Below are 27080 nucleotides of genomic sequence, written 5' to 3'. Positions count from 1 at the left end.
TTATTTTAAGCTTTAGCTTTTCAGGAAAGCATCACCATGCCGCTCCCTCTTCCGATTCTATATCTCTCATACACCTCTTTTTGGGCCTTGGCAAAGTTTTCCTGTGCTTGTCATAGCCTCTCAACTCAACTTTAAGAAGCAGCATTTCCATTGTTGTTCCCACACCTTGATCACCTATTAGGTCTAAAAACTTTTAAGGCCAAGTCAGGCATGATAATGGTTTATAAGACTCAATTTCTTGGCAAGTAAAATGACATCTGCAGAAAGATGGGAATTTTTTTCCTAAGCTTTCTTTTTCTTACTGCAGATGGGCCTGCTGATTTTCTTTGGCATTGGATTTTATGTCATACAAAGATCTGTGCTCTTCTAAAAACATTACCACAATTTGTTTACTCTTTGTCAAGAGTTTTGACAGTTTGTTAACGTATGATATATTCCCACACCTGTCTGAATAAACTTAAAAATGTGTGCATTTAAGAGAAATATTTATAAATACTTCAGCAGTTCACATGGACTCAAGAGTACTTAGTGATTACTTAAATCACCTGCATTTGGAAATTCAATTCAAGGTTTTTCTGGTGATGAATATCTCAGTTTCCTTGGCACTCATAGTGCAGAAAAAGAGGATACTTCTAATTAGTTCAATAATATTTTTTCAGTGAGTTTTTAGTCCCATTAAATTTCTTTTTATTAATGAATATGTAAAATCTTTTCAGCTCTTCACCATTTTTATCAAGAGTTATATACTGCAACCTTTACAACTGTGAAGATTAAAACCCTGTCTGTGGATATTTCTCTTAAATCCTCATGTTCTCCCATTCTGTCCATCCATTAATGTGTGGTTAGGTAAGGAATTTTTGTGCTGTTGTTATTGTAATCAATATTCAAGTTCACTAAAAATCTCACAGACAATGGCACTAAAACTTGAACATCTTGTAGCCTGGCTTCCTTCCTTCCTTCCTTCCTTCCTACCTTCCTTCCTTCCTTCCTTCCTTCCTCCCTTCCTTCCTTCCTCCCTTCCTTCTTTCCTTCCTTCCCTCCCTCCCGCCAGCCTGCCTGCCTTCCTTCCTTTCTTCCCTTTTCCTTGCCTCCATTCTTTTGCTTTCCTCTTCCTTTCTCCCCTTTGCCCTCACCTCCTTCTTTCCCCCTCCCTCCCTCCCCCCATATCCATTTCTTTTTCTTATTTTTGCAATAATGAGAATTGAACTCAGGGCCCCATAGACACTAAAGGCTCTAACACTTGACCTTTGCCTTTAATTTTTTTTTTAAGATTAATTCTCATGTCTCCAGCTTCTGTATGGCAGTCATATCCCATCATGCTAGTAATTTTCCTTTTTCTGGTAATATTTGTAATTCTGCTAATTACCTAGTACAATGTTTTCCAATGGCTGCTTTTTAAAAAAATCAATTTTATTGTTAAGGTGTTGTACAGAGGGTAACCATTTTATAAATCAGGTAATGGGTACATGTCTCTCCCTCCCTCTCTCCCCTCTTCTCTGCCCTCTTTCTCTTTCTCTCTCTCTCTCTCTCTCTCTCTCTCTCTCTCTCTCTCTCTCTCTCTCTCTCTCTCTCTCTCTCTCTCTCTCTCTCTCTCCCCCCCTCTCTTTCTCTCTCTTTCTTTTGACTTACTAGTCACTTTTAGTATGGGTTTCCCTTCTTGCTTCCAGCATGTGTCTGAGTCTTAGTCACTTGTTTTGGGCTCTTGTCTCTGTGATTGTTGAGATGTGTCCATTCATCCAGCTTTCTTTATGTGGACATGTACTTTTTTTACTTGGACTAGCCTGGTACCCTAATTTCCTAATCTCAGATTCCCATAAAGCTTGGGCTGCACATAGTTACAGGTTGTGAAGAGGTTTCTTTATGAACTGGCTTCAAACTGTGATCCTCTAATTTTCAGCCTGCCAGCTAGCTAGAATTATAGGCATAAATCACAAGCACCTGGCTGGCTTGTTTTGCTTTGGTTTTGCTTTTCCCTATATGGTCTCTCACTAATTTTTTTTTTGTCCCACAGTCCTCCTAAATCTATCTGTTCCCTGAATAGCTGGGATTACAAACACATACAACCAGGTCAGGCGACCAGTTGTGATTTTTGTTTGTTTTTGGCACTCCTGGGCTTGAGCTGAGGGCCTGAGCACTGTTCTTGGACTTTCTCAAGGCTAGAGCTCTACCACTTGAGCCTCAGCACCATTTCCGGCTTATTTTTCTATGTATGTGGTACTGAGGAATTGAACCCAGGTCTTTGTGCATGTTAGGCAAGCACTCTACCACTAGGCCAAACTCCCTTCCCAAAAGTTGTGATTTTTTAAAAGAAGAATGGTCTATATCTTTCTCTTACGTGAGGAATAAATCTAGGTATTTTGAGGGACCATGCTGAGTGAGAATTAGATACTTGGACTCATTGCTGACCACTCTGTTTAAGCCACTATAATCAAACTTCTGAGTTATAAAAATAATTTAAATATATGAAAGTACTCAGTGGATTTCCTGAGTGATAGTGATGCATATTTAGTAAAGTTGGGCTACATTATCAGTTCTGAGGCCATTCACTAGCTATTTATACAAGTCACCTTTCCTCTCTGACTTATTTCTTTTTCTTATCAACTTACCTAGAATATAATGTGAAAATTAATTATTCCACAACTTGTATAAGTAATAGTTTATCTTCACATTAGCCAGGAAGAAAGGCCATATATGAAATACTGTCTATTTCCGAATCAAGTTGTATAATGCATCCTTGTGGCTAGAGGTTATCTGATGGATGGTAATAGTAGAAAAATGGAAATAGGATTGACTTCATAACTGAAGAACAAAAAATGTAAATATTTTGTACTAACCTTCCCACCACTGTTCTTATCATTGTTTCCTGTATAATTGAGAGGAAAACTACATCCAAGAAAGAGTGGAAATGATAGTTTATGCTATCCCATTTCTGTCAGCTCAGAAAATTGTCATAGTTAGAGACTACTTACTAAGAATAGCTAATTCCTGAAGTTGATCCCTAAGGGTGTTCCATATGGCCTGAAGTGTCCACTGAACAGATATGAGAGAATTTATAAATAAACAAGGTATGGCTGAGCGTTGTGGCTCACATCTGTAATCGTAGCTACAATGGAGGCTGTGATCTGAGGATATTGGTTCAAAGCCAGCCCAGGTACAAAAGGACCTGAGACTCTTATCTCCAATTAACCTCTAGAAAATGGGAAGTGGGGCTTGGCTCAAGGCTAAGGCAGTAACCTTGAGCTGAAGAGCTCAGGGACAATGGCCAGGCCCAGGGGTAGGGTGGTAACCTTGAGCTGAAGAGCTCAGGGACAGTGCCTAGGCTGAGTTCAAGCCCCATGACACTCCCCCCAACACACACACACACACACACACACACACACACACACACACACACACACACTAAAATAAAAATAAAACAATAAACAAGGTATGAAATCCTAATTTAAAAGAGAAGTTATGAAGACTTCATAGTGGAAGTAATCATATAGATCCTGTTTCCTTATTCTCATTTTTTTGAGGGGGGTCATGGGCTTGAACTCTCAGTCTGGATGCTGTCCCTGAATTCTCCAGCTCAAGTCTACCGCCCTACCTCTTAAGCCACAGCACCATTCCAGTTTTCTAGTGGTTAACTGGAGATCAGAGTCACATTCTTTAGTGTCCAGGTTGGCTTTGAAACTGGGATTCTCAGATCTCAGCCTCCTGAGGAGTTAGGATTACAGACATGAGCCACCACACCTTATTCTCATTTTGTAGACAATGAGAACTATCTTCAGGTTGAGAGCTGAGCTTGCTTAAACTTTGAAGTTCAGATGACATGCTGCTTTGTTTGGTATATGCTTATTGCTCATTGTTGTTTTTCCTTAATCTGGATCATACTCAGAAGTAAGGACAGCAGAAAGCATGACCATTATTCATAATAGCAATCAAAACCCAGAGCAAGATTGTTCTCTAGATGTCAACTACTCTCCTGCTCCTCCTGTACACCACTGCAGTCTTTACATCAGCTGAGGAGGCCTCTACTTTCCAAATAACAATTTGAAATTATAGTTCCAAAAATATATTTTCAAATTAATTTGCTCATGTAGGTGCTAAGACAATTAGAAAACCCTTAAGGAGGACATGAAGGATCTCATGAATACAAAGAGCAGGAAAGAATTCACCAGAAAAGAATTTATAGCAAATCTGATGAAATAGCTTACTCAGATTCGTTTGATCTGGAATCATGATATAAGTACCTATCTGTCTAGTATAGTGTGTGAGAGGTCACTAGTGAGTGCTTCTTCAGGTTCCTTTTATATGTCTTTTTGGCCAATAAACCAATAGATTTTTGAGAACTTTTATATGTCTTTTTGATCAATGAACAAATAAATAGCTTTGGAAATATTGTGAAAGAATGGTAGAGGATAATCTAGGGAATAGGTACAGCTTTAAGAGTTTGTTTTTAACCTATAAATCTTCATTTGTTAGGAAGCAACATATAAAGTTAATGGTCAACATTCCAGCATAATATTCACTTGTAATCTTCTTAGTTCAAAATGATTTTGTGATCACATGCCATCTGGGAGATATTTGGAATATTTGGGTTAAGGCATTAGCTAGGGAAAAGTGAGAGGAGAGAGAAACCTGCTTAGTACCCCTCAAATCACAACATCAAATTTGTTTCCTACATAAGCCCAGACCACAGGGTCAGGCGGCATTGCCCATGGAAGGAACAAAGAGCCTTGTGTGCTCACTCTGCAGGGCTGAGGTGCTACATGACCTTATCCTCAGAAGGTCAAAAGCATGTCAGAAAGCCTCCCGCCACGGCTGGTGAATAAGAGTGCTGTAAAACATGAGAACACAAAACCTAATGGCTTAATGGTTTGGCTCTGATTTGGTTTGCAGGGACCTATCTCCTTACACAGCCAATGAACTGTTTCTAACCTTCACTTGATTCCTGTACTGGAGAGAAAAACAGATGCACAATTGGCAAAATGGGAATCTAATCCAAACATCTAAACAACACCGCTTAGAGGAATTTAGAATGGGGGTCCAAGAGTAGGAAAGGAAATATACTGGAGAGCAGGGACTCTTAAAATTTACATGTGAGCCACCCACCATTTCTGCCTTTGGCATTGCCCTGTCATCAGTAGGTGTCATTAGTGGCTAATGACCAGTAAGAAGCTGGCTGTGAGGGTGGGGGTCATGTGTGCTGAAGATCTAATGTGGCTGCTAACAAGAAGACTTTCTTAGCTTGTTTCCCTCCCTGGATGGGATAGGATCTTTTATGAGCCTGAATCATGTTTATTCAGATAGGGTTTCCTCATTCTATCATGAGTGAGTTATTCAGGGCTGAAATTCTCCCAAGTATCAGGTATCTTTCAATTTCCAGAATCTAGTTTAGGGCAGAGTGGACTCAGAATTTCTTCTGGGGGTGGGAGAGGAAGAAGGGAAAGAGGGTTCTGCTAAGGGTAATTTGGTAAATAGGATCCTTATTTACTTTGAAATGTTTGGTTCAACTGAACTGAGGGTTAATTTGTATGTAAAGAAAACTCATCTGACAAACCACCAAGCTAAAGCTAGCCCAATGAAAATTTCTCACATGAGCCTTCTAATCTAAACTTATCTAAACATGATTCACAGGTTATGATCAATATTTTACTATTAGGCCTTAGCAAGTAGCCTGTTGATTTCATTAGACTTGCAAGAGAGTCTATTCAAGAACTTTAACAGAGAACATGGAACTTATAGTTCTCGTTCTCCTCTTCCTTTAACTTTCCTCTCTCCTCTCTGCTCACTAACTCATGATCTATAAAACTGACTTTCCAACTCTACCACACATCATTTTACATTGCCAGGTGTAACAAGTGAAAAAAAAAACCCAGAATATACAGTCAAATTTAAATTTTAGAATAAGAGAACTCAAATTATTTCTTTTAGTACAAGTTTATTTCATGAACAGTTTTGTGTATATTTTTAACAATGATCTGTTTATATAAAATTCAAGCATACATGGAAAGCCATATTTATTTAGCAATTCGATCCTAACATACACCCCTTATAGTAAACTTGAAATCACTTATTCAGAATTTTTGAAATATCATTAGCAAAAAATACATGATAATCAAGAAGTCCAGCTATCTGAACACTGGATGTTCTTTTTTAAAAGTTAATGTATGCATTAGGTCATTTTCTGAAAAAAGTAAGAGATACAGGCAAAGATATGGCAAAAAGGCACTCTAATACACTGATAGTGGGAATGAAAACTTGTTCAAACACTCTGAAAAGTAGTGTTGAAGCTCCTCAAAAAACTAAACATAGAGCTTCCTGATGATCCAGCAATCCCACTCCTGGGCATTTATCCAAAAGATTACACAACACAATACAGTAAAGCTATTAGTACAACCATGTTCACTGCAACACTCTTAGCCACATAGTAGTGTATCAGCACAGATACCCCTCAATGAATGAATGGATCAAGAAAATATGAATATGTAAATGTGAATATGTATATATTCATTAACATCACATATTATATATCATATATACATATATATATGATGGACTATTACTCATCCATTAGAATTTGTGAAGAATTGAGAAGATCTAGAAAAAATTATCTTATGTAAAGTAAATCAGGCCTAGAGAGACAAAGATTTCATGTTTAAGTCTTATGTGGAAGCTAGAATTAGCTTATAAATATATAAATAAATGTATTAGGTGGTATACAAGTGAACACAACATATTAACTAAAATATGGTATATTAAAAGGAAATCTCCAATAGTGTAATTCCTCAGAAAGGCAAAGTTAAAAATTCAACAAAATAAATGAGCTTAAAGGGAGAGATTTAGATGAATGGAAAAGAGAGGGAAAAGAGAATGCAGTCAGTACTTCAATGTATATCCTATAAAATTAAGGAAAGAGGTGGGTAGAAGAGGCATGGATGACAATGTTCAAAGGCATGACATTGACCAAGATGCATTTTATTCATAAACTGCTTTTTTAAATGGCAACTCCTTTGTACAACTACTTAAAGATAATAAAATAAAAAAGAAAAATGCATGTGTTATCAAATAATGGAAAAAAGTCTCATTTTATGTTGTAAGAAATATATATGGAAAGCTGGGCTCTGGTGGCACACACCTGTAATCCTAGCTATTCAGCAGGCTGAAATCTGAGTATCGAGGTTCAAAGCCAGCCTGGGGGCAGAAAAATCTATGAGATTCTTATCTCCAATTAACCACCAGCAAACCAGAAGTGGGGCAGCAGCTCAAAGTGCTAGAGTTCTAGTCTTGAGTAAAAGAGCTCAGGGACAGCACGCAGGCCCTAAGTTCAAGCCCCATAACCAGAAGAATGTTTCCAGGAAGAAGTGTTATATTACTTATCTCACATGCTAAACTATTAAGTGATTGCAACGGCCTTGGTACACTGCAGAATTATAAAATATCTTTTGAATGGATCAAGGTAAGGGATGGTAACCCAGTATATAGCAGAAGGAAATCTATATTAATTTGAATAGAAAGATATGTCAGTTGTGTTTGAATGCTAGTAACCCAATTATTTATTCTTTTATACATGGAGAGGGAATCCAGGCTATTTCCATAGTCTTTAAGACCCTAAAAGTCTTCAGATTTTCCTCTTTCTAACCCTTCATTTCTATTCTCAAGGACTGCTAATTTTTACAGATAACACTGAGATATTTAGACATTAGGATTACCTTGTAGACAGAACGAAAGATGACAGTTCCTTTCTGCTAGCACTGTCTTTTGTAAATATTCTCTGAAGTTCATATGACATTTCATTATCTCACTGGCCGCATTTAGTAGCACAAGGAAGGTTGGAGAATGTCTGTTATATTTAGATGCCTATGTGTGCACATAAAACTCAGGTTTAAAGAAGAAGAGAATGGGCATCAGGTAGCCGCTAGCAGTCCCTTCTTCTGAAGGACTCAGTATTATTTTTTTGTGATTGTTGTCCCTCTCCTTCTAAGAATCACTGAACAATCATTTAAGCTTTATGGAATATATATGTGTATTTTAACTACTCCAACCTTTTATTTCACTGTAAATATTAGACCGACATCAAGGAGATTGAAAAGAAAGTAGCTATATCTAGAGGAAAAAACTAATATTGAATTCTAACATACAGATTCATTCTTCTACCAAGCAAGGAATACAGGTCAAAGGCCGTTATAATAAAAAACATTGCCTGGATTCTTTTATTTTGTTGTATTGCATATTTCTTAAGACAAATGGGTTATTGCCTAAGGCTCCGAAATCTTTTGCTATATAGAGATTTTTGTCATAATAGTATTTGTTGTGATGAAATTTGACCTATATTATATTTCTTTACGTCTGCTGCCTAATTTCCCTTAGGGCAGTAGATTTAGATTTTTTTTTAAGTTGTGGAAATCCTTTGTTGGAACAAAATTGTATGGAGGCATAAATAAAACAACTAAAATTGATGTGGCTCTAGGTGAAGAATGATGAGAAGAAGTAGCTCTTAACCCCACAAGCTCATCCACTTTTTCTCCCCTACCCAATTTTTTAGATCACACAGAGTGTGTGGGGCAGTGGTTTAAGGTCTTGTAAATTATTTATTTTATTAATATTTTAAGCCCATGTAATAATGAATAAGGAATAGTTTGGAAAATGTTTTCTATCTGTTTCATTTTTAAGCCACAGTTATATCTTCAAATTTATATAGCAGTTAAAAATTTGAAAGTTAATACCATTTGGTGTTTTTAAAACTGTGGCTTGTTTTGGAAAAAAAATAAACAGAAGCTAGTCAAATGTGCAGGTTATTTTGCATAAAATCTTTTTAAAGTATGGAAATAAGAATTTTCCTTGATTTACTTCAGAACATAAACATTGATTCTGAGAGAAAAATTACCACATTCACTACTCATTTACAAAATAGACGATTTTATTTTTATTTTTATTCTGTTGCCAGTCCTAGGGCCTTGAACTCAGGTCCTGGGCACTGTCCTTGAGCACTTTTGCTGAAGGCTTACGGTCTGCCACTTGAGCCACAGCACCACTTCTGGCCTTTTCTGTGTATGTGATACTGAGGAATCAAACCCAGAGCTTCATGCATTCTAGGCAAGTACTCTACCACTAGGCCATAGGTCCAGCTCCAAAATAGAGTTTTAAGCATTGGAGGAATTTTTTTTTTTTTGTCATTTAAGCATTGTGCATGATTTTGTTAGTTGTTGAATTTGGTTGTTTGGAATTTTAGTGGAAGTTTTGTATTGATGTTCATCAAAGAGATGAGACTATAGTTCTTTTTTTTAATGTGTCCCTATCTGGTTTGGGGATAAGTTTTATGCAGACTTCATAAAATGAATTTGGTAGCAATCATTCCCTTTCTATTTCATTGGCAAATTTGAGCAGTGATGTGAGTTCTCCTTTGAAGGCCTTATGAAATTAGGCTGTAAATCTTTTTGGCTTCAGGTCATTCCATAGATGGGTGCTGTTTTTTCATGGACATTTCAGCTTCATAACTTGTTGTAGGTCTCTTAACTCAGATCTTCTTGGTTTAGTTTAACTTCTTTTAATTTTTTTTTCAGAAACTGGAAGCAGGAAAACACTCAGCAAATCAGCTCATTATACACAAATGGATGATGACACAAGAGTGACTGAAAGCTTCTCCAAATCAACTGGGCTATGTAATGTGCACTGTGTTTTTCTTTACTTATTTAGATGCTAACTGGCCCAAACAGCATGTAATACACATGTGGATAAGGAAAGATAATTATATGTATTAAAAGTTGATTTTATGCTTATTTTGTTTAAAGTAAGTATTTTATTACTGCCACCAGGAGTATCTACACAGTGTGGCAGGTATATTAGGCTTGGAGGGCTGGAAGAAGGATATGACAACTGATGCCAGGCCTCTGGATGCTCAAATAAGCTTCTTTTTTTTATTGTAATTAGTAAAAGGGTTACATGATATTTGCCAGATAGAAGGTGCATTAATTCACATACATTGATACCCTTTCACATGTCTTGGTACCCGTTTCCCTCCCCTCCCACACCCCCCACCCGTCTTGGTTTTCCCCCCTTCCCTATCAAATTTCAAATATCCAAATACAAATAAATTCAATATATCAGATAACAAAGTGAGATACTATACCAATATGAGATAACCAAGGGACAGCAAAGGAGATGAGAGACAACATAGTACATTAAGGACAACAATCATTCATTATATGGCTTTTGTTTCACTATCCTGGAGGTCCTTTCAATTAGCTTCACATTATATGGCCTTATGTATCAAGATTTTGCTCTATTGCAAATCTCTGCTAGTAGAGCCCAAGGTTTCTAAAGCTTCTAAGGGTGGCTGCTGAGGAAGCTGCTGTAGCTGGGGTTGGGGCTGGGAGCAGCTGCGTGATTTTGTGCTTATTTAATAACAGATATTTATATGAAGCTTTAATATGCCAGGTACCATGTTAATGAGTGAGAAATGTACTGGAGAAACAAACTCATTCCAAATAGCATCATAGGCCAATTGTCTCATCAAGGACACAAGCATAGTGTATTACTTTCAGGAAAATTTGATCAGAAGTATGGAAAGCTCATTCAGGCAAGTTTTTCTTTAGCAACACACTAGCAGGACAGCTAGCTTCTGTCAAGAGGTAATGAGAAAAGAATCTAACAGATTATGATGCTCAAGTGAAGGCCTGCAAGGAGAGGAAGGAGTATGAAGCAGAATTCGGAACAGAGAAAATGGGACAAGAAGGGAGCAGTTTGTAAAATCCTGAAAGAGAAGCTGGTCAAGCTGAGAACAGCCAGTTGCTCAATAATGGAAAAATGCAGCATTTAAGACATGGACCTATTGGAGACTAGGGGTGAAGTGATTTAAAAAGGGGTTATTTATGAAAGCAGTTGAACGAATGCCAGGGAGCTTAAATATTATCACTAGGACAATGGGGAGCCATTGATGGATTCTACTCATGGAGGCTGATTCAAAGATTGAAGTGTAGTATTTATGGCAAGACAGTAATTTTCACTTTTCTGGGGGAAAGCACTGTAGACTAAAGAAAAAGCCCAAAGGTAATGATCAAGTCTTAGTGAAAATTTGGAACCATCCATGCTGGTAATTGTGCCATGGAGTGTTCAAGTGTGTTCTTTCTCCTCATCATAGGGCTTTCTGGGGTGAGAATCCTTAGAAAAATCAATAAAAGATAGTCTTAAATAAAGAAGTTAGTAAAAGTCATAAAAGACTTGAGTTAGCATAGATATGTTACAGCTGTTTCTGGCTAAAGCCAGAAAGTGAAAATGAAACAGCTGACACATATCTCCTTATAACTTTTATTGAGCAGACGCCCTCTCTTCGTCCACATTACTCCTGTCTAACTCTATAGATTTCTTTTTTTTCCCAATGTGAACAGGATTTAAAAAATGTTTTAAAGTTAATAAAATATACAACTTGACCTGGTTAATCTGAACCAGTTTGCAAACTCCCTTTATATTTGGACAAAAAAAATAAACGTTCAGATTAACAAACTCTTGGCAAATTCCCTGCCTCTCATGTTAGCAAATTCTTTGCTAGTTACATTTCCGGCTTTCCAGACATGGAGGCGAATTAAGCCTGAAAAGCTAGGCCAGGCTGTAATTACATTAAGCTTTTTTTAAAAAAAATGAGAAAAAGTATGTCACAGAATACAGATATCTTTAAGATGACATTGGCACTGACCTGCCAGGTTTGGGCTTGTGTTCCAGGTTCATGGATCCAAGATTAAAGAATTTTTCACCAAAGACATTCTTGATCTTTTAGATCCTTATGGATTTTGTCACAAATGTAAGTGATATTGATGCTAGTTAGACAAATTGATGAGTTGATGTAGGATACACAGTAAAGGCTAAAATCTGAATTGACCCAAGTTTGCAGATCCCAGGTTTAATATTGCTTCAGATTTAAGAAAGTAGGCTATAATGACCAAGTGAAGGAAAACGCTTTCTGGGAACAATTGGTACCCTAGAGCTGGGTGATCATCATGTGTCTCTCTTAACTGCTCCCTAATATGTTGCCATCTTCACCCCTGAGTTCACTTTTTCCAGAGGACTTTCAGGAAGAATTGACTCCCATGGCTATTATATCTACAAGGTTATTAAGATTGAGAGATAAAATATTACTTTCAACTTGTTAGCATTCTCTACTTCTAACTCATGTATTTTTCTACAATGGCTTATACTTTTTGCGTTTAGGTTGTCACCATGTTGAATATTGTTCAAACAATATGTGCTTGAGACTTCACTGAGAGCATTCTGAAAGAGCATGATGGCTCTGAAAAAAGGTAATGTGTAATGCCAGCACCCAGCTAACTTGCAAGGAAGTTTCCTTTCCATAATCTCATTCATTACTCTTGTCATTACTTTTTTTAAATATAGCATGAATAAGAGAATTCTCAACAGAAGTAGAACATGGAGATGTCTGAGTCTTCCAGCAAGACCCAAGTGACTTGGAGTGTGGAAGTTTGATGTGGCACTTAACGTAGTCTAGAAAAACATAAACCTTTATAACTTAAGTGTGACCCATTGGCCCCTCCAGTGTTTTTAAATCGAGTCCTCCTTTCAAAATCTTCTCCTAGCCCTACTTGGAGGAAAAGTAGTCTGAAGCTTATTTTCAAAGTCCTTAAGTGTAAAAATAAACAAGTATTCAGTCAATGGGGTCCCCGGTGTCTTGCTGTACCACAACACATTTTGGAGTCATAAATCATGGTTCTGACAGGCCTATGATGATGCATTGTGTTAATACATTATAATGACAATACTGATGATGTATTAGTGCAATATATCCTGAGAGCCTATCACTTTAGCATTCCATGTTTATAGATAGCCAAGGAAGGTTGTGTGGGTGGCAACACAGAAAGACACAGGCACATGGGAAAGTTCAGCATGATGACAATCACCTCTTTTCTGACAAACCAACAACCAAAAAATGAAAATAAAAATCTTCCATCTTTCAGTCATCAACATCTTCTCACTTCCCAGGGGAGCTTACAACTCGTGGAGATGTGACTCTGCTCAAACCTAGGGTCACATAGCTGGACCTTGGTAAAAGCCAGACTGGTGGTGGACCTTTTTGTGCACTCTCCATCTTCTTCTGCAGGTTCCAAGCTTTGAGTTGGATGAAATACAGTCAAGTTCTACATCCTTGATTCAGGTAATCACAAATCAAAATTATTTGTTAGTTGAAATTGTGTCTGTATTGAAGATAAGCATTTTTCTTATCATTATGCCCCAAACATTACAGGATAGCATCTATTTAGAAAACATTTGCATTGTATTAAGATGTTATCAGTAAGTGAGGTGTGGTTTAAAGTCAGTAGGGATGGAGTATATGCAAATAGCATTTTATTTGTTCAAGACTTGATCACCCATGAAATTTGACATCAGAAGGCCCTAAAGTTAGCCATTCATGATTCCAAGGGATGACTACTTGTTTTATTTTTTTTTTTTGACTAGTCTTCTAGCAAAAAGTGGAGCTGGATAAGTCACTGGGGGCAGTAATGACACCATCTCATTTGCTGAGCATTCAAGGCAACAATGGAAGACCCCCAGCATTTGCTATACTGATCCATCCAACCAAGAAAGCATTACTCACATGTCAGCTTTTTCTGCAAACTAATACAGCAGGGCCAGTTCCTCCTTTATTAGGGGAAAGTCTGACAACAATGAAGGAAACAGTTCTCCTTACTTTTAACTGTGGCCTTGCCCACAAAAACATACAGCAATGTACGATCTTCCCAAGGGGAAGAATTAGACCTAAGCATGCACTGCTGGCAGGAGACCTCTAGAGCATCTTATTGACCAAGCCACATCGTCCTCTCCAGTCAGCACCGGACTTGGGATTCTTCATTCACTCATCTCTACTGAATTTTTAAGAATTGTGCCAAAATGCTTTCTAAAAAATGTTAAGTGGACAGAAAGAGAAAATGTTACCTAGAAGCTCAATCAAAATTGTAGAATGCTAGCCTTGAGCAAAAATGCTCAGGACCCAAATTCAAGCCCTGCAACAAACACAAACAAAATAAAACAAACCTAACTAATTTGCTGGGCACTAGTGGCCTATGCCTGTAAACCTAGCTATGTAGGATCATAGTTCAAAGCCAGCCAGGACAGGAAAGTCCATGAAACTTTTATCTGATTAACCACTGGAAAATCCAAAATGGAGCTGTCTCAAAGTGGTAGAGCACTTACCTTGAGCAGAAAAGCTCAAGGATAGGACTCAGGCCTGAGTTCAAGGCCATGACCAACAAAATAAGAGAGACAGTGAGAGAGAGAGAGAGAGAGACAGAGACAGAGACAGAGACAGAGACAGAGACAGAGAGACAGACAGAGACAGAGACAGAGAGAGGTGTAATTGAGAGCTGGTAGAGTTGTATATATCCTTGTTAGGAGATAGACAATGACATATTTCTGTATCACTGAAAAGCAAATTAATAATTTAAATTAGCATATAAACAGATACACAAAGCTGAAATAAACCATTTTTAGAAATGCTAGTCTTAAAAATTTAGCTACAAATGACATTACTGAAGTACACAGCTAAATGAATTCCTAAAATTAGCAAAACAGTATTTGCCAGCAAGATCTGGAATTCAGATTTCCCTAATTAAGACAAATGTCTACATAAAAGAAGTACAAGCTTGAATCATTTAAAAACTAGGCAAGAATGAAAGCAGTCTTTACCTTTTGCATTTTAGACACATTTTATGAGTTCATTGTTTTCTACAGCATGGCAGATAATCTGATTCTCCACAGACTTGGTGTTACAGATATGAACAAGGATTGTCTATATTTTCTAGGCTATATCTGTATTTCCACTGAGTTTGCTTTTGATGCATTTATATTGTTGATATTAATATTTGCTGAAATAATACATTCCTAATGTTCTGAATTTTTAGACCCTCAATCCTCATACTTGAAATTATAATTATGAAATTACAATTATATTTTTGAGAACACTCATTCAATAAAAATTAATAGTACATGCTATTATGGAGACATGCATTTTAAGAATAGAATATATATATACACATATATATATAAAGATATTCCCAAATATTTTCTGTTCAGCTGCTATCTGCTGGTTTATGTGTCAGGGCAGGAATGCTATTACCTCCCACTGAGTATGGGAAGATTATTAGGTAAATGATGACTCTTTCACTCAGTGGATGTCTTATAGCCTGATGGAATGAGTGTCTACTAAGGGACATTACTATGAGAGTTCACCAATGATGGCTTGTGGCTATCTGTGAGGCTTCTATTATCAGCTTTGATGGCTATGGTGTCCAAAGAGTTTTCAGGTTGCTATAGAGAATGATCACAAAATCCCAGAAGTCCAGTGGCAAGACTCCAGGTCTTTGATGATCCTCAGCTCTCTGACCAGTTGGCCTGTGGTAATGTTTGTTGTTCTTGGCCTTGAAGCCAATTTGTCCCACTCCCAAACTGAGCATCTGGAGAAAGTATGATTTTCTAGAACTGCTCCCAGAGGCCATATCTATCTCTCCATTACCAGAATAAAAATATCCCCAGCTACTTCAACAGCCCTAGCTAATGAAAAGCTGTCTTACTTAGCCCAGCTGGATTATACCAGTGATCTATAGGTCAACTTTGCACTGCCCTCCTACATCTCCTATCAAATCAGGGACATAGAATGCTTAAACATATGTCTAAAAAATTCTCCTTACTGTCATTCCCCAGGATTCATACATCATTTTTGCCCTTGCAAGTCTACAAGTCATTAATGCATGAGACCCATGAGAGTATACTGTAGACAGACATAGTGCATAGCTCTCTTTCCTGATCCAGGTATACCAGCCTCTTAAGATTCATGTTCTTAGCCAAGAATTTGGCCTAGAAGTAGAGTGCTTGCCTAGCATGGATGAAATCAGACATTCCCATACCTGGGTACCACAAACATAAAAAAAGCCAGAAGTGGTGTTATCACTCAAGGGTAGAGCTCTGACTTTGAGAAAGTGCAAGGGCACTGCCCAGACCTTAGTTCAAGCTCCAGGACTGGCAAGAAAGTAAAGACAAACAGACAGGAAGGAGGAAGGAAGGAAGGAAGGAAGGAAGGAAGGAAGGAAGGAAGGAAGGAAGGAAGGAAGGAAATTCAGGTTCTTGTTGGGCAGTGATGGCTTCAGCTTTTAATCCTAGCTAGTCAGGAGGCTGAGATCTGAGGATTTCAATTCAAAGCCAGTATGGGTGGGAAAGTTTATGAGATTGTTATTGCCAATAACCATTAAAAAGTTAGAAGTAGAGCAGTGACTTGTAGAACACTGGCCTTGTGAAAACACTAAAAAATAGTATTTAACCCCTAAGATCAAGCCCCAGTACCTGCACACAACACACACACACACACACACACACACACACACACACTCTCTTTCTCTCTCTTCAGGTTCTTTATCTGAATAATGAGAAATTGAGTTAGATTAGAACTAAGTTATTTCAAACACTACCATATGCTTAGATACATTCCTATTATATTATAAAGCACATGAAAAATTGAGCCAGGTGTCAGAGCTTCACACTTGCCATACTAGCTACCGAGATCTGAGGATCATGGTTTGCAACCAGCCTGGATAGAAATGCTCTATGAGACTCTTACCTCTAATCTAATTTCAAAAAAATCCCGAAGTGGCACTGTGGCCCAAGTGATAGTAGCCTTGAGCACAAAGAAGCTAAGGGACAGCACCTCAGCCCTGAGTTCAAGCCCCAGGACCAAAAAAGAAAGAAAGAAAGGAAAGAAGGAAGGAAGGAGGGAGAGCGGGAGGGAGGGAGGGAGGAAGGAAGGAAGGAAGGAAGGAAGGAAGGAAGGAAGGAAGGAAGGAAGGAAGGAAGGAAGGAAAAAAGGGAAGGAGGAAGGAAGGAAAAAAGGAAAGAAAGAAGGAGAAAGGAAAATTATATATATATATATTTTTTTCTTTTGGCAGTACCATTGTACTTTGGGTCTCATGTACTCTACTACTACTTGACTACTGCTCCACTTCTAGCTTTTTAATGGTCAATTGTCAATAACAAACTCATAAACTTTCCCACCGATGCTGGCTTTGAATTATAATCCTCAAATCTCAGCCCCCTGAGTAGCTAGGAGTAAAAGCAGAAGACATCACTGCCCAACAAGAACCTGAATTTGTTTTTTATTGATTGTTTTTTTTTTCCAGTTCTGCGGCTTGAACTAAGGCCTGGGCACTGTCCTTGTGCTTTCTCAATGCTAGAGCTCCATACCTTGAGCCTTCAATAGTGTATTTGAAAAAAAAATACCTTCAGATGTTGAGATGTACAGATTTTTGTTTTCTCCTCAGTTTCTAGACTTTTTTCCTTTGAAAAAATTCTACCTGTATGAAGAGGTAGCCAATCTTCCCCCACCACATTCAAATGCTACTCAGAATCAGTCTGTCTCACTAAATTTCCCCAAACCATTCAAATTGAAAGCTTGATTTATCGATTTATAATCCTGATGTGACTTTACTTCTAGCTACATGGCCTCATCTCTTCTTTATTGATTAATAGTCCCTGTTACAATCTATGGTCATTGCACCCAAATTCTATTTCTAGATTTCTATGGAGGATAGTTAATCTGTGGTTTTGTATTTGAGCTCCCAAATCATGCCCACATTTCTTTTCCTACATCTTATAAATGAACTTAGTCAGGAAGTTCCTTTTGCTGGGCTATTTTTGAAATTGTTTTTTTTCCCGATATTATCTTTAATTGGGAAGAAGAAAAGCATTTGAAAACTCACCCTACCTGGTCTTGAGGGTGGAGTCTTGTGCCTGGACTGACTGACTCTGTGAGATCATCTTAGATGTAGGAATGACAAGGGAACCAGAACAATGTGGAGATTTTGGAGCCCTTTTTGAGGATCAGTTGAGAAAAGAAGAGAAGAGAAGCCAGTGGACAAGAGCAGACTTTGACAACAGAGTTCGTGAAGGGACAGTAAAATGTCCCCAGTACTGGAGTGTAGGGAGACTCATAAATCCCCTTTGGGGTCTGCACTGCTGTAATATAAACACCTCCTTCATCTCTATTAGAATGAAGTCTATCTGGACAGTGAAATGATTGAAGTAGGGAGGGAAAGAAATTCATTTCTCATTCAAGTCTTCTTGGGAACAGCAGGCTCTGAACAACGAGATTACTCACCTACTGAATGGACTCAGGACAAGTGGGAATTTCAGTTCAGAAATAATCATGAGAATATAGCTCTTGAGAAGGTTCAGCAATCTTGGGGACTTCTTAAGACTCCCACTAAGTATGGGATGTCAAGTCTGAGACTGTCTTATCTAGGTCGTGAAGAGCAGGGGACCCAAGGTCACACATAACTTCTGTTATCATGGAGGACTTTCCCTGTACTCACATCAAGAATTATACTAATCTCCTTGTATCATATTTATCTGGATGTGTCCGTATTTTGTGGAGTAAGATAAGCCTTAGGATAGAAAGTGATAAGTGATGTCACAACTTGCTTTTTCTCAATATGCCCTAATCCCCAATTTTTGACTTTTACTGTAAACGTCCATGCTTTCTCATCATACACATAATGAATCTTCAATCACCATCATCACTCTATCCCAATCTAAATTTGGGGATGGGAGATGGGGAACTGATGCCTGTGAGAACTGTAATGCCATTTTCTTCCCACTTGCATGGCTCCCTCACTTTGAAATAACCTCTCTCCCCTATTCCAATTTCTCTGCAGCAGCCTCTCTTGTCTGCTTTCTCCCCTCTACTGCCCTCGTGCTCAACCTCTCCTCTCAAACAAGGCACTTCCCTTCCTCTTCCATCCTCAGTGAACTGCTGTGACCTCAGAGGCTGATGTGGATGCTTTGGGAGACCAGTTTATCATGTGCTACAGACAGCAAGGGCTGGGGTGAGCCATCAGCTCCTCAAAACTATAGTCTAGAACAGCCCTGGACCAGATTAGTAATGGTGACCTGAAGGTGAAAGGCTTTGTATTCCATTACTGGTCTCCTGAGTAATCTACCTAATTCAGTATCTTTTCATTTAATTGAAACATTATTTTCTCTTTGTTAGCCAGAGCACTCAAGCTGGTGTAGCAGTGTTAATCTTTCAGCTGATTTCCATCTTTGCAGAATTACCTTTGTAGCAATTAGATCCACTAGTATAAATTTGCTTTGCTCCTTCCTGGGGCTTCAACATTAAAATGAAAATCTCTGAGCTCAATGTGTTTCCCTCCAGGCTGACCCAGGGCAGGTATTAATTAGCGAGGGTGCTGTGAAAAGGTTGAACTGGAAAAGCCAAGTCAGAGAATCCTTCTCTTGGGATGTCTTTAAACCTAGCAAAGGACAAAGGGGGTGAGACTTGGATGGAGAAGAATCATAGTTAAAGTCAAGTAGACTGACTACACCATGATTGAACAGGGGAGTGAGCTAATGGTTATTCTGGAAGTATGTCAGTGTTTCCGGGAAAACCCGATCTTCTGCATCTTTTGTTGAATTCTGTAATGAGCTCATCTGGTAGCATTTTTAAAGACATTCTGGGGTCTGCTGATCAGCCATCCAACTTGCCTGCCTCTAAGGGGATCTTGGGAGGAAACATTTCTTTGGTAAAACCAGCAATTGCAATAGCAGTCGCAATATCTGAGTGAGGCTCATAAGCAGCTGGACTTCCCACCTTTCTTGGCAAAATGTCTACTTGGAGTAATTTGCTCCCTTCTTGATTTCCTGAGGTTAGACTTCTCCTGAAATGTGTCATCCATTCCTACAATAGCTGAGAGATACACATCAGATAGGCAAGACCATCAGTTCAGCTAGTTGTCAGATCTATTCACCTACCTTTAGATCATGTCCTCGGTCTAGCATTGAAGACATTTCCTTTCCAAACATTCTCTCCTTTTGATTTCTGGGGCCACGGATTCTTTTTTTTTCTGATTTTCCTTCTTTGCCATCACATATTATTCCCATTTTCATCATTATGTCTGTTCTTGCTCTGTAGTGACCGCTGTAGACACAGCTGGTTATTTAACTACTGTCTCTTACCCTGTATTTTTATGTTTTGCTCTACTCTGCCAGGGAGAGGAGTCTCAAATGTATTTCCTTTGGGTTTCTCACCAGTTACCTTGCTGTGAGGCTCTTCCAGTAAAGGAGCCTGGGAGAGGTCAGAAATCAGGAGCATTTTCCTGACTCCAACAGCTTACAGTGGCTACTGGTTGCTATGGAAGCAGCAGGATGGAGAGGACTCTCCTCCTGGAAGTACAAGCAGGGGAGCCCCTGCTCAGAGGCTGTAGCCCTGGTCTGAGAACGGTTCAAAACTGACCTTTGACATCCTCTCTTCCCACACAGTAGCCCATCCAGCGGGCTGTGCCAGCCAATCAGGAGAAATTAAACATTTGACTCCCATGGCTGAGATCCTATCCTCCCCACATTCTCTTTAATAATACCAAATTTCACTTTAAAGTAGCACATCCATAGTTAGAAACTAGCCATCTTTGCAGGATTGAATTGAATGCACTAACCCACTAATTAAACACTTTTGTAAAGCCTCAATGGCTTTACTGAGGTATAAACATCATACAGAAAACTGCACATACTCAAAGTGTGCCATGTAATAATTTTTGACATATATACATCAGTGAAATCAACTGTTACCATAATCAGAATAATGAGCATGTCAATCACTTCCAAGAGTTTACTCTTGTCCTTCTTAATTTCTCACTCCTACCCATCCATGTACATCCCAACCTCATCTCCCACTGACGCCCAGGAAACTACTCATCTGCTCTCTGTCATCATAGATTAGTTCACATTTTTTATAATTATGTATAAATGGAATCAAATGGTGTGTAAGTGATTTTCTTCCTAGCTTTACTACTTTTACTACTAACTTCACAACTGTTGTCCTATTGCATGATTATACGGAACTTGTTTATGTATTCATCTGATGATAGATGCTCAGACTAGGAAGATGTGTTCTAGTAGCTCATGCAGGTGAATCTGTGAATATAATGAGGCTTACAACCTCAGAACAGTCCTGAGTTTATTGCAAAACTATACATGTTACAGAAGAGAAATGCTGTTCACTTTGGGAAAACAAAGTGAACAGAAAAGCTAAAGAAAAGCTACTGGCCCCAGAGATTTTTTTTCCAAAGGGTGAGATTATTCATGTTGAATTTAAGCTGAATAGCTATTAAAGCTGATTTCAGAATAAAAAAATAATAGTTACATGTGCTACATAGTTTGGAAGGATCTAACCTTAAACAGGAAGGCATTGAGTTATGATTTATGAAATACTTTTAGATTATATACTCACACAAATACACTTTCCAAAAGTGACATTTTCTAGTAAGGGGTTCAACTTTGAATGTGGTTTTCTAACTTAATCAGCTGACAGATAAGGAAAAAGGAGGCCCAATGTGTCCTACCACTGAACTAACCCAACTGAGATGGCATACTTCAAAGGACAAGAACGAGGGCCAACAAAGCCCATTTGCTTCTAATTCAGTAGGCTTTGTACCATAATACATGATGACACACTGAATAAAAAAGATCAGAGAAATATGTGAGAAAAGTCATAATCTTAGACATAATTCAAAGCCTGTTCCAGCATCAGCCACAAAGGAAAAGGGAGAATGTGCAAAGATAGTTGTGGCCATTAGTTTTTATACTGATTTTATATTAGTGGGCCACAGATCTTTGCAGATTCATTGAACAATAGTGAACAACAGCGCATCCTGGAAAATACAGTTCATTTTTTTTTTGCCAGTCTTGGGCTTGAGCTCAGGGCCTGAGCACTGTCCTTGGACTTTCTCAAGGCTAGAGCTCTACCACTTGAGCCTCAGCACCACTTCCGGCTTATTTTTCTATGCATGTGGTACTGAGGAATCGAACCCGGGTCTTCATGCATGCTAGGCAAGCACTCTACCACTAGGCCAAACTCCCAGCCCCTACAGTTCAATTTTTAATTTTTACCAGTTTTTGTCAGATACAAAAGTGAATGCAGAAAAAAGACAATGGGTAGGTTCTCATAAGATTAATATTTCAATTTTATTCAGTTAATATTCATAGCAAATAAGCCTGAAGATTTCTTAGAAAGACAACACTGCAAGGATCTCTAGAATATGTGTGATTGTTGTTCTTAATGTACTGTTATTTCTCTTCTCTTTTTTGGCCCTTCGGTTAATCTCATATCGATACCGCATCTGACTTTGTTACCTGGTATATAGTATATACGTTTATTTTTTTTATTTGAAATAGGAAAGGGAAGGTGGGAAACAAGGTGGGTACCAAGACATGTGAAAGGGTATCAATGTATGTGAATGAATGCACCTTCTATCTGGCAAATATCATGTAACCCTTTTACAATTACAATAAAAATAATAAAATAAAAAAAGAAAGAAGAAAAGAAAGAAAAGGAAATTCAGGATGATTGACACGATTTTTTTCCTGTAAATGGCGGAATACTTTTACTCAGTGCAACTCAAATGAAAAAACAAACCTTTCCTGAAATGTTACTATTTCTCCTCACCACCCCCATCCAAGACCACTATCATCCCCTCATTGTTGTGAATAAGACACCTTTAGACCATTGTCTTCTATCATTTTCTATTTTTATATGCTCCCTTTTTTCCCATTTAAAATTTTTATTATCTTTAAATAGTTGTACAAAGGAATTTAACAAAGCAGTTTATGAATACAATATATCTTGGTTAATGTCACCACTTTGGAAATTCTCACCCATCCGCTCGCTTTTGTAATAAAGTAGGGAAAAGAAGTTGCAGGTTTGACATCAGACTCACGTTCATACATCATTTGACTACTGACTGGTCATTGAGAATGCGTTAGGTTTCTGTTCGTTAGGTTTCTGTTCCTAGCATTGACACACATTTCTCATTTGAAAAGCTAGGTGTATAACTACAAAGACCTATTTCAGATATGGCAAATCTCAACACAGTACTTGGTACTCAGGAGCTATCAGTAAATACTTTCCCAGTTAATAATGCTTGTTTTGGCTATTTGTCTTCCTGTGGACAGAATACCTGCCACTGTGTTTTTTTTTTTGTAGTCTATCCAGGTTGTTTTATTCTCTGTACTGTCATAGATAGTAAAAATAAATATGAATATATTTACAATGTTATGTTGCATTTTATTCAAGGAACGTAAACATTTACAATCCTTCAGACACCTTTTGGGGAGTAATCTCTTTTTGTGTTACTTGATTCTACTCCAGTTGCTGAATAAGTAGCTCTTGTTTATATATCAGCCTGTATCTGTTTACTACTGAAGACAAATACTGATTTTGTCCTGCTGAGTTAAAGAAGCAGTTGTTCTTATAAAAATGAAGTTTCACACCTTCATTTTAGCATCACTCTACCCAAACCCTATCTTCAAAGTCCACAGTATATAATCAATTTAAAAAAAATAGTTTGACAGGTAAACTATTTGTGATTCGTTGTATATTCTTAAAATTATTCATGTATGTTGTCAACAGTGGCTAAGAGGACTTCTCTAAAATAAAGATTTAGATCTTCCCTTTGTACAACAACCACCTGCCTATAACTAACAGATTATTGAGGTTTCCTAGGTAGCTTCCCCCTAAGAAAGAGTTTCTAAATTTTGTCAGGAGCATAAATAAGAAGAAATAAAACTGACACTTCCACTTGAGGAAGTTTTATTTTTAAAAAAAGCAAGGAAGAAATTGAAGTGATTTACAAAAATGTACAATTATTCAATGCACTCGCTCTTGCATCCCCTTTTGCCTACCATTCTGTTTTTAAAAGAATTGGCTGTGGGAAAATAGGAGCCAAGAGTCCATTACCCTCTGCCTGAAGATCTGAGGTCTAAAGAGGCTGGTCTGCTCCCCCTGTATCAGCTCATGTGATGGTTCAGGGAACATGTCTAGGGAGGGCGTTTTCACCCAGCAAACACCTCCATTCTTGCACTTTTGAGTGCACAACCCATTTGACAAACACAGCTGTAAATGAATCTGCGCTTTGTAGCAGGAACACGTGGTGTTCTCACTAACACCTTCTGTAAGAATTATAAATGATTTAGTTTCAAGACTGAGCAAGATGCTCTCATGAACGTTTGAAACGACCGCAGGCCTGGCATCAAATCCATTGCGTGCTAATTGTTTCACAGAGATGATTTTGAGGTAATCACACCTCACCAACCTACAACCATGCTTAATCCAGTGTAGCTTGCTATTTCCAAAAGGTCAGGAAGTCTCTTTTCTCACCTCTAACTGCTCACCTTTCTTGGGTACACTATAGGGATGCATAATTCCAACAGAGTGGAAATTTCCTTAGTAACTGAAGTCTTTGCATAAATATTCATAGGGAAAAACTTTTGAATTAAAAATGAGTGACAAAATCTATCTATGCAAGTTGCAACCTAAGAGGAGACCTAAGGTAGCTCCAACAATTTATAAATATTTGCTTAAAATTTCGCTCCATTTTTTAATGTCATTTTCATGATGATATCTTATTTATGCAAATACTTATATATTTGCTCTTAAAAAATCTTCAGGTGTAATTGAAGCTTTTCAAACACTAATTTTTATGTCACCTTTCCTTCCCCAAATTCTAATCTTTGAAAAAAATGAGTAAGAAGATTTAATGATACTCTAATGTTCATAAAGTTCCTTGGAAACTTGGAGTATACTCTGTAAAGTCTGTTGAATTCATTCACTATCAAAACTAAACATGTGTGTACTCTCATTCTGATGTATCCTATGAAATATATATTTTACAAAATCAATAGCCTTGCTCCTCAATGGAAATTTGTATATATATATGGGGATATTTATATACTTCCAGAAAAATCCCAGTCATCAGTTAGTAGTTAAAAATAAGTTCTAATGTGCTATAGCACAAACATGATTACTATGTTTTTCTTACTATACTTTTTCTATAAAGATGATGTACAGAAGGGTGTTGTGTGTTTTACAAAGAACTGGAAGAGAGGAGTTGGAAGGTTACTAACATAAAGAAAAGCTAAGTGTGTAAGGAGATGAAAATGTGAATTATTTGATTACCAAGCCTTATATATGTGCATTATCATACTCTACCTCATAAATGTGTAAATTCATTATTTCAATTATAAAATGAAAAAGGAGGAATCGCTTTTAAAATCAGAAAGTTCATAATCTGACTATAATTTTAGAAAACATACATAAGATATTTTACAAAATTAGTCTTATATTTTATCTTCTTAAATCTTAGGAAAATTACCAAAATTTTCTCATATAACATCAAAGCATCCATTAAGAAGTATTGCAAGATGAACTTGAAATGTATAGTTTTCAATATTCCAGAACCAAACTAAGCAAGCTAACCACAGGCTTTGTGGTCCTGTGATGTGTGGCTCTGCCCAGTGGCAGTGGAAGCAGAATCTTGCTTGTCATGGTTAATCAAAATCAAGATAAAACTGAATTTGTTAATTCAGTGCAGTAAAAACATTCAAATCAAGAAGATTTTTTGATTGTTTCGCTTTTATTTTAGTCCATATGTTCTTTGCTTTCCCAGCGACTGATGTGAGAATGTCCCTAGCTCAATGAATTAAAAAATTGTGCACAAAGACTGAAAACTCAAACAGCAGAGGTCTATGGTATGTTCCTTCTGGTGGCACTTATTTTTTTTAAAGTAGAACTTTTCTTTTTTTAAAAAATATTTTTTATTGTAATTAATAAAAGGGTTACATGATATTTGCCAGATAGAAGGTGCATTAATTCACATACATTGATACCCTTTCACATGTCTTGGTCCCCCCACCCCCCACCTTGGTTTTCTTTTTATAATTTTGAATATATATTAACTTAAAAGAAAATATGTAACTCTGACATGACCAAACCAGTAAAATTCAAGAATGGAGTTTGTTTCTTGCCACCGGATGCCCTGCATGATGTTAAAAGAAAATAGCAAATTCTCATGGCACTTACATAGCTAATTATATAAATGTATAAATAAACTTGAAAAGTGTGGAGCCAATTATATAAATATATAAATAAACTTAAAAAGTGTGGAGCTGAGGTTTCCTTGGTAGCATACCCTAAAAGGGAAGAAAGGTCTTCAAATATAAAAGAAAGAAAAGGAGATACAGATTTTAGCATCACTCAAACATGAGGGGACAAACCTAGCATTGACCTTGGTGAGCCTATATGACTGTAGAAGACTATGTGTGTGTTTGTGTGTGTAACAGGATTTAAACTTACCTTGTGTTCTCACTTAACTTTTCACTTCAAGGCTGGCTCTCTAACAGGTGAGCCACACCTCCACTTCCAATATTCTCCTGATTTATTGGAGATGAGCATCTCTTGGATTTATCTGCCTGCCTGGCTTCAAACCAAGATCCTCAGATCTCAGTTTCCAGTGTAACTATGGTTATAGGTGGGAAACACTGACATCTGGCCAGAAAAGAACACTTTCTTAGGCTTATTTTGCTTTGTGATTTTAGGCATGTTTTCCCCTGTCCTCTTCAATTCAGCTGTATAGCTACCAGCAGGGAGTCAGTAAACATTTGGAAAATGACTCCTTTCTACCTGGAAATACAGTGTTTTCAATGGACAAAAATGCATGTTCTTTCTTTGGGGCTTGGGCCTTCCATCTTAAAAGATCTATTTCCCATCTAGCTTTCTGCAGTATGTACTTATGAGTCTCTGGTGACAAACAGGTAGTTAGCCTATCCTAGTTCTACAGGTAATATGCAACCTTCCTGACATAAATTGTTTTTAAATGGGTTTGGTGAAACATGAATATATGATTCCAAATTCAAGCCCAAACTCAAAGTTTTCTTGCCTTTATTTTCCAGGGAGTTCTAACAACAGCTATTTCACAGGTCAGTTCTGAAATAATATTCTTGTTATCACCATCTAGGGATAGTAGACCATAACTAAAGGAAAAAGAAAAATGTACCATTTGTTCTTATGGTTTCCACAATGATTTTTATGAAGTCTTCTATTATTACTTTCAATAATCACCCTAGAAATTATAATTAGAGCCTGGGAAAGCAAGAATCAAAGGGGATCGTTCACTTCCATCATTCATACTTTCCCACTCTCTTTCCTCCACCTTCTGGCTTCAGGGAAGAGGTGATGTCATGATTTACAATATTAGACTGACTGGAAAATGTCACCA

At 37.6% G+C, this 27080-nt stretch overlaps 1 long non-coding RNA gene across 1 annotated transcript in view; it reads left to right on the top strand.

Moving 5' to 3' along the window:
- The first annotated feature begins 12830 nt into the window (after positions 1-12830).
- Positions 12831-27080, top strand: part of LOC150060656 (uncharacterized) — a 28268-nt gene continuing 14018 nt past the window's right edge. The window contains exon 1 of the long non-coding RNA XR_016536137.1: positions 12831-13147. This is a non-coding gene — a long non-coding RNA (uncharacterized LOC150060656). The remainder of the gene's footprint in view (positions 13148-27080) is intronic.

The sequence above is a fragment of the Megascapheus bottae genome, chromosome 7, assembly GCF_031878675.1.
Source record: "Megascapheus bottae isolate mThoBot1 chromosome 7, mThoBot2.hap1, whole genome shotgun sequence".
Taxonomy (NCBI): Eukaryota; Metazoa; Chordata; class Mammalia; order Rodentia; family Geomyidae; genus Megascapheus; species Megascapheus bottae.
This window is presented reverse-complemented; position numbering and strand designations above follow the sequence as displayed.